Below are 12,601 nucleotides of genomic sequence, written 5' to 3'. Positions count from 1 at the left end.
TCAAATCTCGGGGTTTTTTTCATGTACTATGTCTGGGTGGTCTTATTTAAATTTTAGAAGTTCTTCCTCATTTCAAAACCACAAAGACAGTCCCCTGTATTTTCTTCCTTTAGCTTTATGGGGTTTTATCACCCTTAGGCCTTTAATCTCTCTGGAGTTCACCTCTGTCTACAAGATAGGAATCAACTTTATCTTCCTCAGACAGGCAGTTTTCCATCACCACCTGCGTGGCGATCTCCCCTTTCTTAATCCAGCTGTGGTGTGACATGGATCATAATCCAGTCCCACCTGACCAGGGGTCTGTCTCTGCTCCCTCGGTCCTCACTGCCGTCCTCCGTCCGGCACTGCCTCACCACCTGTCTCGCCATGGCTTCACGGTGCACTCTGTGTCGGCATCTGTTGAAATGAGCAACCTCTCCCTAATCCCATGTCAATTTCACTCTACATTTTTTCAAAATTGACTTAGTTATTCGTGGGCAATCTTTTAATTCTTGTGGATAAATTTTAAAATAGTTTTGTTAAGTCACTTGAAAGATCTTGGAATTTTGACTGGAATCATAGTGAATTTATACATTCATTTCCTGAAAATTGACTTTTTTTTACAGTTTTTATCAACCCCAGATAATGGTCATAGCATCACATCATTTATTTAGGTGTTCTTTGGGTCCTCAAATAGAGTATTAATCACTGTTAATAAAATGTCTGTGCATCTTTTGTGAGTTCAACTCAAATACTTCGTAGTTGTGTTGCTATGGCGAGTGATATCTTATTTTCTCACTGGTTAGTGCTGGCTTTCAGGATCACTTGTTATCCTGTTCTAGCACCTTTGCTGAACTCTGGAATAGTTTTCATAGTTTGTTGATCCCCGTTGAGCCTGCTCTCTCCCATCGGGGTGGGGGCACCAGGCCCTCCAGCACACTGCCGCTGTAGCCTCATTGTCGGGGTGCTTGCTAGTTTCACAGAGCCTGGAAGAGGGTTCAAAGTTCCTCCATCATCAATATCTGCTATACATTTTCCTTATATAATTTCATTGAGTTTTTCTGTTTTCTTTGTATTTCTCGTACTGTATGAGTTTTATTATTAATAATAGTTAATAATACTAAAACTCACAGGATGTTAGAAAAAATTAGATGTTTATTATCAGCTCTGGCTGGTGTGGCTCAGTGGATTGAGTGCTGACCTGTGAATCTAAAGGTTGCCGGTTTAATTCCCAGTCAGGGCACAAACCTGGGTTGTGGGCTGGGTTCCCAGCCAGGTACATGTGAGAAGCAACCGATCCATGAATCTCTCACACACTGATGATTCTCTCCCTCTCTTCCTCCCTTCCATTCTCTCAAAATATAAATAAATAAAATATTTTTAAAAAATATACTTATTGTTACTAATTCAAATGATTTTAAATAAGATGTTTATTAGTGCTAATTAAATATAATTAACAATAATAATATTGAGGGTTTTGTGTAACATTCTACTTTAATCTATGTAATAAGATACACTACTGTTGAACCATCCTTTCATTCCTGGGTAAATCTCACTCAAGATTTTTTAAAAATATGTTTTAGTAATTATGCTGTTACAGTTTCCCAACTTTTCCCCCTTTTCCCTACTCTACCTAGTATACCCATTCCCTCCAGCAACCTCCCCTCTTAGTTCATGTCCATGGGTCAATTTCTTTGGCTTCTGCACATCCTATACTAGTCTTAACATACTGTCTATTTTGTGCCTGCCAATGATGATTCTTATCCCTGCGCCTTTCTCCACATTCTGCCCCTTTCCCTTTCCAGCTGATAACCCTCCAAATCATCTCCATATCTATGATTCTGTTCCTGTTCTGCTGTTTGCTTAGTTTGTTTTGTAGATTCAGTTGTTAATAGTTGTGAATTTGCTGCTGTTTTAATGTTCATAGTTTTGATCTTCTTTTTTTTAGATAAGTCCATTTAACACTTCATGTAATAATGGCTTGGTGATGATGTACTCCTTTAGATTTACCTTGTCTGGGAAACACTCTATCTGCCCTTCCATTCTAAATGATAGTTTGGCTGGATAGAGTAATCTAAGTTGTAGGTCCTGGCTTTTCATGACTTTGAATGCTTTTTGTCAGTCCCTTCTTGCCTGCCGAGTTTCTTTTGAGAAATCAACTGACAGTCTTATGGAAACTCCTCTGTAGGTAACTCTCTGCTTTTAAGATTCTCTCTTTATCTTTAACCTTTGGCATTTTAATTATGCTGTGTCTTGGTGTGGCCCTCTTCAGGTCCAACTTGTTTGGGACTCTCTGTGCTTCCTGGACTTGCCTGTCTATTTTCTTCATCAAATTAGGGAAGTTTTCTTTCATTGTTTTTTCAAATAAGTTTTCACTTTCTTGTTCTTCTTCTTCTCTTTCTGGCACCCCTGTGATTCAGATGTTGGTACATTTGGAGCTGTCCCAGAGGCTCCTTACACTGTCTGCATTTTTTAAATTCTTTTTTCTTCTTGCTGTTCTGACTGAATGCTTTTTTCTTCCTTATGTTCCAATTGTTGATTTGATTCTCAGCTTCATCTCCTCCACTGTTGGTTCCCTATAGATTTTTCTTTATTTCACTTAATGTAAACTTCATTTCTTCCTGGGTCTTTTTCATGTGTTGCCATACTCAGTGAGTTATTTGAGCATCCTGATAACCAGTGTGTTAAACTCTGCCTCTGATAGGTTGGTTATCTTCATTTTGCTTAGTTCTTTTTCTGGAGTTTTGTGCTGCTCTTTCATTTGGGCTATATTTCTTTGTCTCCTCAATTTGAAAGCCTCAAATGTTTGTTTCCGTATATTAGGTAGAGCTGCATTGACTCCCTGTCCTAGTAGCCTGGCTTATTATAGAAAAGGCACCTGAAAATTCTGTGGGGCAGAGCCTTAGGTAATCATCAGAGTGGGGCAACCCACTTCACCTCTTTGTGGTTCTGTGTTGGGGGAGAGCTCAGAGAGGGGACAATGCTGTTGCCTGGCTTCTGGGGGTTCCCAGTCACTTCACCCACTCCCCATATGAGACTGGTGCCCTTCCAGCTGTTGCCCTGGTGCTGAATCCCAGGGCGGGTAGGTCTGCGTAAGTTGTAAATACATGTGGGCCCTTTAAGCAGAGTCTCCTGAAAATCTGGCAGTTTCTTCTGCTGCCTCAACCTCCCCTGGTTTTTATAGTCAGAAGTTATGGGGATATATCTTCCCAGCACTGGAACCCTGGGCTGTGTTGTCTGGCCTGGGGCTGGGATCCTTTGCTCCCATGGTAGCCCTCCTGAGTTTTATCCACCACACATGAATGTGGGACCTTCCGTTCCTTTGCTTCTCCACGCCACACCATGTCTCCATGCCTCTCCACCTGTTCTGCATCTCTGCCCCTCATACCTGTCTGGATAAACGTGGCTTCTTTAAATTTGTGGTTGTCAGACTTCCATACAGCTCAATTTTCTGACAGTTCCGGGTGTTGTTTTGAGGTGTAGTTGTAATTTTTTCTGTAGTTGTGTGAGGAAGTGAAGCATGTTTACTTACACTTCCGTGTTGACCAGAAATCTCAGTCTTATTTAATATTTTCTATATCTTCTCTATATTTATATTGAAAATGAAGTGTTCACACTACCACCACCAACTCCAATCCAATACCTCAGAGTTTCATTTCCTTTTTCTCATTTTCAATTTTATAGCTCCCTTTTCTACCATGAGAAACTTGGCTTTCCCTATCTTTAATTTATTAACCCATTTAATCAGTCTCTCTGCACATAACCAGTCTCTGTCCCCACAGCGATCCCCTGCCACCCCGTGTGGATGCCCCTCTCCCCATTCTCCGCTCCGACACCCAGGCCAGGCCACCGCTCCGTGGGGATGCCTGCCTCGTCCCTGTCAGAGTCCGGTACAGAGAGTGAGGGTCCTCATCTTCACTCAGTCTGTACTTATTTCCTTCTTCATGGTGTTTTGTTTCCATCCTCTGCTTTTATTCTTTGGTCTAGTCAGTCTGAATTAATGGTGTATTTCATTAATCTTTTTAAAGAGTAAGTTTGAAATACCATATGACTTCACTCACATATGGAATCTAATGAACAAACTGAACTAACAAGCAGAATAGAGACGGACTCATAGATGAAGAGCAGGCTGACAGCTACTGGGGGTGGGGTGGAAGGGTAGCAGGTGGAGGGATGGAGCAAAAAGGAAAAAGGATTCATGCACATGGACAAAAGTGTGGTGATTGTGGGGGGTATATAAAGGAGATAAATAGTAATATAAAAAGTATACCATTAAAAATAAAATCTTCCACAGGTGAAAAATAAATTAAAAAAAAATATAGAACTTTCTTAATCTTCTTTTTATCTTATTCACTTTTGGTCCTATATTTCATTAATTTTTAGCCTTACCTTTATTATTGCCTTCCTTCTTGTTGTTCTTATTTTCTAATCACTCTTGTCTCAGCCTTTTGTTGGGGAAGGGTGGGGAGGGGGTTCTGGATAAATGACTTAGAACTACCCATTGTCCTCTAGTTACTGCTTTATCTTCCACAATTTTTGAAAACGTGCAATGTCCAAATTTTGTTCTAAGTATTTTTAAATTTCTCTTGTGTTTTTCATTTAATGCAGAGTCATTTGTAGTGAGGTTTTTTAGCTTTCAGCAAATGAGCATGGGGTGGGAAGTGTTATTCTTTTGTTTTATATTTCAATTATTATTATATTGTGGTAAAAACAACAACATGGTCTCAGTGATGCTGAGTCTTTGAAATTGTAGCATTTTTTGTGTCTTAATACATGGTTGATTTTTGCGAACATATATACATGTGTGTCTGTATACAAGTAAGCTCCCATGCACTAATTTGTGTGTTTCACACCTTCCTGTCTTTGCTTCTTTTCATGCTTGATCTGTAGGGTTCTGAGGAGGGCATACAAAATTCCTGATAACATTGTCGATGTACTCATTTCTTCCTTCAGTCCTGTTGGTAGCTGCTTTATGTATTTTGACAATATTTATATATTTATCTTTATTATTATACTTCTTAATATATTGTTCTTCTTTCCAAAATATAGTATTCTAATATTCTACTTGTCCCTTTTGATGTTTTGAAAATTCTCTTTTGTCTAAATTAATATTAAACATTTCTGTATCCTGTTATATCTCCTGTAGATAGCATATGGCTAAGTACTCTTTTTAAAATTTAATCTGAGAATCACTCTTTGGATTGGTGAGTTTAATCCATTTACACTTACTTTACTATGACGTTGGGTCTTAATGTACGATCTTCTCTCAAGTCTCATTTTTTCCCCTGGTGATCTCATACTCTCCTGAGGATCCTGACTGCCTTGGCTGGTGGTGTCTACCCGCAAAGCGGGGAGGGAAATCCCTAGTGGGCCCGCGGAGGTTGGGCGAGCCTCTGGGGCTGCCATGTAGACGTCACCTCTGACCACTTCAGCAGGTGACTCTGTCCCTCAGGGCACATCCTCACACTCTGTCCTGCTCACCATTTTCTGTGTCCCACCTGCCTGGATAGCAGCCAGCCAGGCTTTGAAGGCCTGAGAGCTCAGGAAGGGGATCTGCCTGCTGGTATGTTTTCTGTACCTACCGCCCGCCCCCGTGTGGAAGGAACGCAGCCCAGCGTTACCCCGCTGACCTGGTGGCCCTGGACTGCCTCTGCTTTTCCCTGTGTTCTGGGAGGTGCTGAAGCAGACAACGACTCATTCAAAAGTGCTCTAGAGCAGAGAGAAAAGGACAGGACGCTCCGCCCTACACCTGTCCTATCCAGACCTCCTGCACCACACCTCTGCAGCCTGAGTGCTCCTTGGTTTTTATATTCTTTTACCTGATTCGCCGCCCATTCCCCCACTTCTTGATCACTTCCAGGGTTGATGGGGGGGTGGGGACACAGGGCGGCCAAGAGTCAGGGTGAGTTTGCCACACCGTCTAGCAGCAGCACCTCTCAAACAGTCCTCTCGGGGCCCCCGAGTTGCTGTGGGGGGCGGGGCCTGGAAGGAGCCCCGCATGCGTGGCGCTGGTGCCCCAACTCCATTCGGCCACTTACCTCTCTCGGTGTAGTGGGGATCTGGTTGAAGTCTGTTCGGTCCTTTCTTATTCTAAAAATCTGAGCGACCTCATCTGGCCCCCTGGCTCTGAGGGACCCTGTGTTGGCAGAAAGCACTGAGGTGCTTGGCAAGAAAGGACCTGCACCTCGGGGATCCGTGCTGTATAAAAACAAGGAACCACACCCGGCCCCGCAAGCTCCCTTGCCGACCAGTTCACAGAAAGGAAGCATCCGGGACTTTCAGCCCAGCTATAAATAAGTAACACTTACTAGACATATGAACTGCATTTTATTCTCAGATAAACTGCTGACGTTAGTATTTTTTGTCAATCTTGAGATTTGTGAGAGACTACGTCTGGGAGCTGCTGTGCGAGCAAGTCTGCAGAACACCCATCACCGACCTGCCAGCGCCCTGGAGACCCCTGAGGCCCGGAGTCGCAGGGAGGCCTGAGAGGAGGCGCCCCCCACCATGGGCAAGAGACATTACTTTTACAGTGTAACAAGTACAACTATGTTTTCCTCTCTTTAAATAGGAATCCTGCCCTGGCTCATGTGGCTCGGTGGATTGAGCACTGGCCTGTGAACCAAAGGGTTGCTGGTTTGATTCCCAGTCAGGGCCCATGTCTGGGATGTGGGCCAGGTCCCCATTAGGGAATGCATGAGAGGCAACTGCACATTGATGTTTCTCTCCCTCTCTTTTTCACTTCCCCCCTCTAAAAATAAATAATCTTTAAAATTAAGAAATAATAAACAGGAAGCTCACGTTGGCTTTGGGGAAAATCGCTAACATATATATGTATTCAGCATTCAAAAATAGCTCTGGCTTTCCTCTATCTTCCTTTTCACTGACCCACTAGTAAAAGCAGGCCAACCATATTCTATGTCTCGAATTTAGCCCTTAATGGTGCTGGGCTGCTCCCTGAAGTCCACAGGACACCACTTGGAGCTCACCCTCTGCAGGCCGTCTCAGCAGCGAGGGGCTAGAAGCAATCTGACCCAGGAGCACGGAGACAAGTGAGCAGCATCTATGGTAAGCGAGCTAAGACTGTCCTATGGATCTATTCTGTGGTCTCCGTGAGGGCGCAGGACTCGGCCCTGTGGGCAACATCTTACAACCACATTAGCAATCCTGAATTAGAAGGTCTGGATGTGAGGAGAAACCCCCCAAAGGCACATACCATTCTGGAAGGGGTGGCACAGCCTCTTTGGGCTCGTGTAATAGTAGGGCTGCAGTGGGGGCAGTTGTGGCTGGAGCAGCTTTGAAGGCTGCACAATCCTGGGCCTGAAACTCCTGCCTCAGAAACCTGTGCTAGCTGGGAGGGTGAGAGGAAAGAGCCTAACAGTTGTTAGCAAACGTGCTTCATCCCAGATGAGAAGGCCTAGGAATCGGACTCAAGCAAAGTCTGCAAAGATTAAGGGACTTTCAAACATGCACCCTTTTTGAGGGGGATCAAGTGGGATTTATTTTGTTTAATGCACTTTGTGGAATCGCAGTAGCCATTGACCACGCCCAAGTGCAAGGCTTGGGTCCCCCCTGTGCACCTTTCTTCCAGGTTCATCACCATTAGGCAAGGTCTTCAAAAACTGGGCACACACCTGGTTCTGGCATCTAAATACTGTTTTCCAATTACAAAGAATCGGACCTCCCTGGAGAAATGTCCAACTCCAGGTCAGGGACAGGAAGGGTATCAGATTAATCTGGAGCACCTCGTCATACCAGAAAGCAAGAAAGGCCACTGTGGTCATGTCCAGAGAACACAGGACACAACTCAAACGGGCTCCCACCAGCCTCGGTGGAAACTACATGAGCACCACAAAGAGTGACAACTACATATCATCTATGTTAAAATTCATGAGTTTATAATGATCAAAAAAACAAAACAGAACAAAAACCCTGAAATGTTAAAGGGACTTATTTAGGAAAAAGAATCAAAACTATGAATATTAAAATGACAACAAACTCACAACTATTAACAACTGAATCAAAAAAAGCAAAAACAAACTAAGCAAACAACTAGAACAGGAACAGAATCACAGAAATGGAGATCACATGGAGGGTTATCAGTGGGGAGGGGGAGGGGGAAATGGGAGAAGAGGTACAGGGAATAAGAAGCATAAATGGTAGGTAGGAAATAGACAGGGGGAGGGTAAGTACAGTATAGGAAATGGAGAAGCCAAAGAACTCGCATGCACAACATATGGATGTGAACTAAGTGAGGGATCACTGGAGGGAAGGGGGTAACTGGGTGGAGGGGCGCAAAGGAGAAAAAACTGGGACAACTGTAATAGCATAGTCAATAAAATATACGTTTTAAAAAAAAACCTCACCAGTCACCTTTGGAGCATGCTAAGGAACCAAATCATTATTTGATAACTGCTTTAAAAAGTATCTTGTGTGCACTGTACCTTAGGGTACAATTAATAAAGAAAAGATCTTCAGAGAGGAAGTACGCAGGTAGAAATATTGTAGAATCTAAATGAAATAATCCACGTGCTGCTGACCATTAAAAGATGCTAAAACCATTAGTTGATGGGGAACTTTATAATGGAAGAATCAGACCCTCAAACACTCAAACCTACAGATCAGTCTTAACTTGACGAAACAGAAAACAGCTGACATTATGTCCCCCTTGATGTGGTGCAATAGGAAGTACAGAGACACCTGAGATATTCTTGCCAAAAAAACAGACCCTGAACTTGACCCAGCACTGCTATCAAACTATTGGTGTAAAGGCATCCGTGGGATAAAGAAACTGTTAAATGACGACAATGGCGGGGCTTCTCGACAGCAGCACTATTGACCCTTTCAGCTGGACATTTCATTGGAAGAATTTTTAAAAATGTATTACCAGCCCTAAGCAGTGTGGCTCAGTGGATTGGGCATCATCCTGCAAAGGGAAAGGTCACCGGTTGGATTCCCAGTCAGGACACATGCCTGGGTGTCCAGCCAGGTCCCCAGCTGGGGGCGTATGAGAGACAGCCAATCGGTGCTTCTCTCTCACATCCATGTTTCTCTCCCTCTCTTTTTTCCTCCTTTCCCTTCTCTCTATAAATAAATACATAAAATCTTTAAAAAATATATGAACCAGTGTAACATGTTTGGATCCTGATTCAGAAAAACCAAATGTAGAAAACAAAAAAATCATGAGACTACCAGGAAAGTGTAAACACTCGCCCCCTGGCCTCAGAGCATTTAATTAACCGCCCCCGCCCCCCCGCCCCCGGCACCTGCCAAGACCGGAGGCTGACCCAATCCGACAGTCCTGCTACCGAGGTGAGGTGCGGCGCAGCAGCCCCTGTGCTCTGGAAAGAGGGGACATGGCCACACGCTCCCCGGAGGCCTGGCTCCTGCCGTGCAGTGCACGTGCACACGCCTGGCTTTGATCCGGAGATGCTTGGTTGCAGCTCAGTGGTGACAGGAATGAGTTTCATCCGCTCGTTCTCCATGTTCTCTACATGTGTCACAAGGTCAAAAACGAGAAATCCAGGACGCTCGCAGTTTGCCCCATGAGCTGCACAGGGGCCGGCAGCTTTGCCCTGAGCAAGGCTTCCTCCGCGCCGGACCATAAAAGCCGTCCCACCGGTTCAGTGGGCTGCCCTAGGCAGACAGGCAGAGCGGTCACTGCGAGGGCACATCCTCCTCCACCCATCCCAACCGGGGGCAAGGAGGGCAGGCCCCAGGGCAGAGCAGAGGTTTGCCGCCCAAAGGATGGCGAGAGGAGAAAGCTTTGTGAATCAAACCCCGTTGTGGTCCAAAGTGAATTAAAACATCCAGAGGACCAAACATAGGGTTGCTCTCCTAGAGAAAAACAGACCTATTTAAAACGTTATTCTGAACCAGATAATACAAGCCCACATCCATCTCCACACACCTGTTACACATTCACACAAACACACATTCACACACACACACACACACACACTCTCTAACAGGATGGCGTGCATGGCCACCCTGTGCCAGGCCAACATTTTTTTTAAATCCTTACCCAGGGGGGAGCAGGGAAGTGGCGGAACGCCCTGCTTGGGTCAGGGGATTAGAGGTGAGAAGAGGATGCAGCTGTCTGTACAATGTTGTCCTGGTAGCTCTTCTGAACATAACAGAGGGCACAAGCCCCCAGACGGGGACAATTTGCCATATGATACAGATCAATTAGTGGGTACCACATATGTGCACTTTTCTGTCCATCCTGTCTCTCCCCGGGATGAAGGCACCCCTTCAAAGAGCAGCCTTCTGGAATCCTGTCAGTTTCCTGGTTCCCCCAGAGACAGCATCAGTGAGCATTAATGTGTTTCCTGGTTGTAACCATCCAAAGTCATTCACATCAGCTCAGCTGCTGCCTCCTGAGTCTGATAAAGAAAACACACGGAAAAACAGATTGCTTAGGAATAGCCAGGTGCCCTGTGGGACCCCACTGAAGGTCTGATCTCGTTACTGTAACTTAGGATTCACGAGCCAAGGATGACAGAAATCACCCCAACTGCCTTTCTTCATTTTGTAATTCAGTATTTGCCGACCTTTTATCATTCACTTGGGGAAGAGCTGCCAAAGACCCAGTTACTTCTTCCAGTAACCCCAGGTCGGGAGAAGGGAGGCCCCCTTGGTTGGGTTGCAGGCTGCTTTAGTATGCTGGAGGTTTGCCCGGGGAAACATCCGTCCCCTTTCCCAGCTGAAGGCTTGAGTTATTATTTGTTTAAATGAAAACCTGAAATCAACCTATGAACATCATGAAGGACAAGTGAGACCCTGCCGTCACAGTTCCAGGCCCAAGCTTCGGGGGCACAGCTCCCACCCAGCAGCCCGCCCGCCCACCCTGAGCCCCGGGAAACCATGGGAAGGGACTCGTGGCCAGCTGGCACGAGCCAGAAGCTTTTGTCCGTGTTTGGGTCTCCGTGGGAAACTCAGGAGTGATCGCCAAGTGTGTTCCAGAAATCCTCTCTACTTCCCATCTGAGCCCGCGCTCCCGGGGCGTCTCCACAGTCACGACCAGCTTTGGCTTTAAACAGCAGGCGCGAGTGAAGAAACGTGGCCAGCCGGCTGGCCGCACGTACTGACAGAATTCACAAGTGCCTCCCTCCTGCCAGAAAAAGAGAGACTCCAACAGGGACCCCGCAGCTCCACACGGCGGAGACTGGCCACACCACGAAGATGTTAAGTGATTTGGAAAAATCAGTACAACAGAGACTACTCAGGGGAAAGCTGACATTTGTCTAAAATGGAAAAATCCCCGTGCACATTCCGAAGCATTTGACTGGGAAATAGTCCACCTCCCTCTTAGAATATTCAAAGGAAACAAAAAGAAAACAGCAGATCTTGCTATTCATCAACCTGAGATTCGCTGTGACGTGTCTCCAGTGGGGTGTCAGGTGGGAAGGGAGGTGTGTTATGAGCTCCTCTCAGGTACAGGTTCTCTTTGCAGGTATCACACAGGCCACCTCTGGGCAGCTCTCAGCCCAGAAACTCCAAATTTCCAGGTGCTCCCAGGCTCCAGCCCCAGTCCCATACGTTACAGCAACAGAGGCACATCTCGGAGAGCCGCAGTGGGACCCTGATTCGCTCTGTTGCCTGCGTGGAGCGGTCGAGAGACCTTGGCATGCCCCCCTTCCACGGAAGCACACGGACTGACCCGGGCCCTTGAACGTCAGGTCCAGGACCAGGGGGGAGAGCCGGGCAGGAGCCTGGGCTGCAGGCCTGTGGCACCCTGCCAGGAATGTGTTCGCTCTGGCCCCTCTTCCCCACCGCCCGTCTCCGCCTGCCCCAGGAGCCCTGACTGGAGTCTGGATGTGGACCCAGGGCTAGTGCAAAACGGCCTTTAGGGCCACCTGCTGATCCCTTAGCTAATACCATGCAAGCTGGCGGTCACAGTTTTCAGTGCACTCCAACAGTCCTAGCGGGAAGTCACAGAGTCTGAACACAGTGCAGTCACACTTGTCACAGTTGTGGGAGTTTGTGCAGCTGAGCTCTCCCAAGGTGAGGAGTGTCATCTTTTGAAACTCAGCCTCCAACTAGACAAATCTTTCCTAACGGCCATTTTTCACGAGAGACCAGTTATCCCTGAAGCCTGCTGTCTGTGGTGCCTTCCTTTCAAGGATTTTATTTATTTTTAGAGAGGGGGGCAGGGAGAAAGAGGAGAGAAACATCGATGTGCGAGAGATACATCAATCAGTTCCCTCTCGTATGTGCCCAGACCCAGGACAGAACCTGCAACCCAGGCATGTGCTCTGACCAGGAGTCGAACCGGCGATGCCCAACCGACTGAGCCACACCAGTCAGGCACAGTGCCTTCCTGTCAGAAGCACACTCAGCACAGTGGAGGTTTCTGGATCTGCGTGGTTATTAGATCGACGCCGCGCCTAGCTGTGAGCTCCATCAGACCAGGACAAGATGACCTTTTACTTCCCTTCTACGTTCTATTGCCAGTGCCTACCACACAGCAGGGCACTTAGTAAGTGCTTAATAAATGTTTGTTGAATGAATATTTATTCGTGACATGAGTTAATGTGGTGCTGCCAGTATTCTCAATAGCTCTCCTTGTTTTACCACTCAGTTGGCCAGAAGTATTAACTCTGATCAGCACTGCTCTCAC

Source organism: Phyllostomus discolor, chromosome 3, assembly GCF_004126475.2.
Source record: "Phyllostomus discolor isolate MPI-MPIP mPhyDis1 chromosome 3, mPhyDis1.pri.v3, whole genome shotgun sequence".
NCBI classification, from domain to species: Eukaryota; Metazoa; Chordata; class Mammalia; order Chiroptera; family Phyllostomidae; genus Phyllostomus; species Phyllostomus discolor.
The sequence above is the reverse complement of the archived record's forward strand: the minus strand, read 5'-3'. Positions refer to the sequence as shown.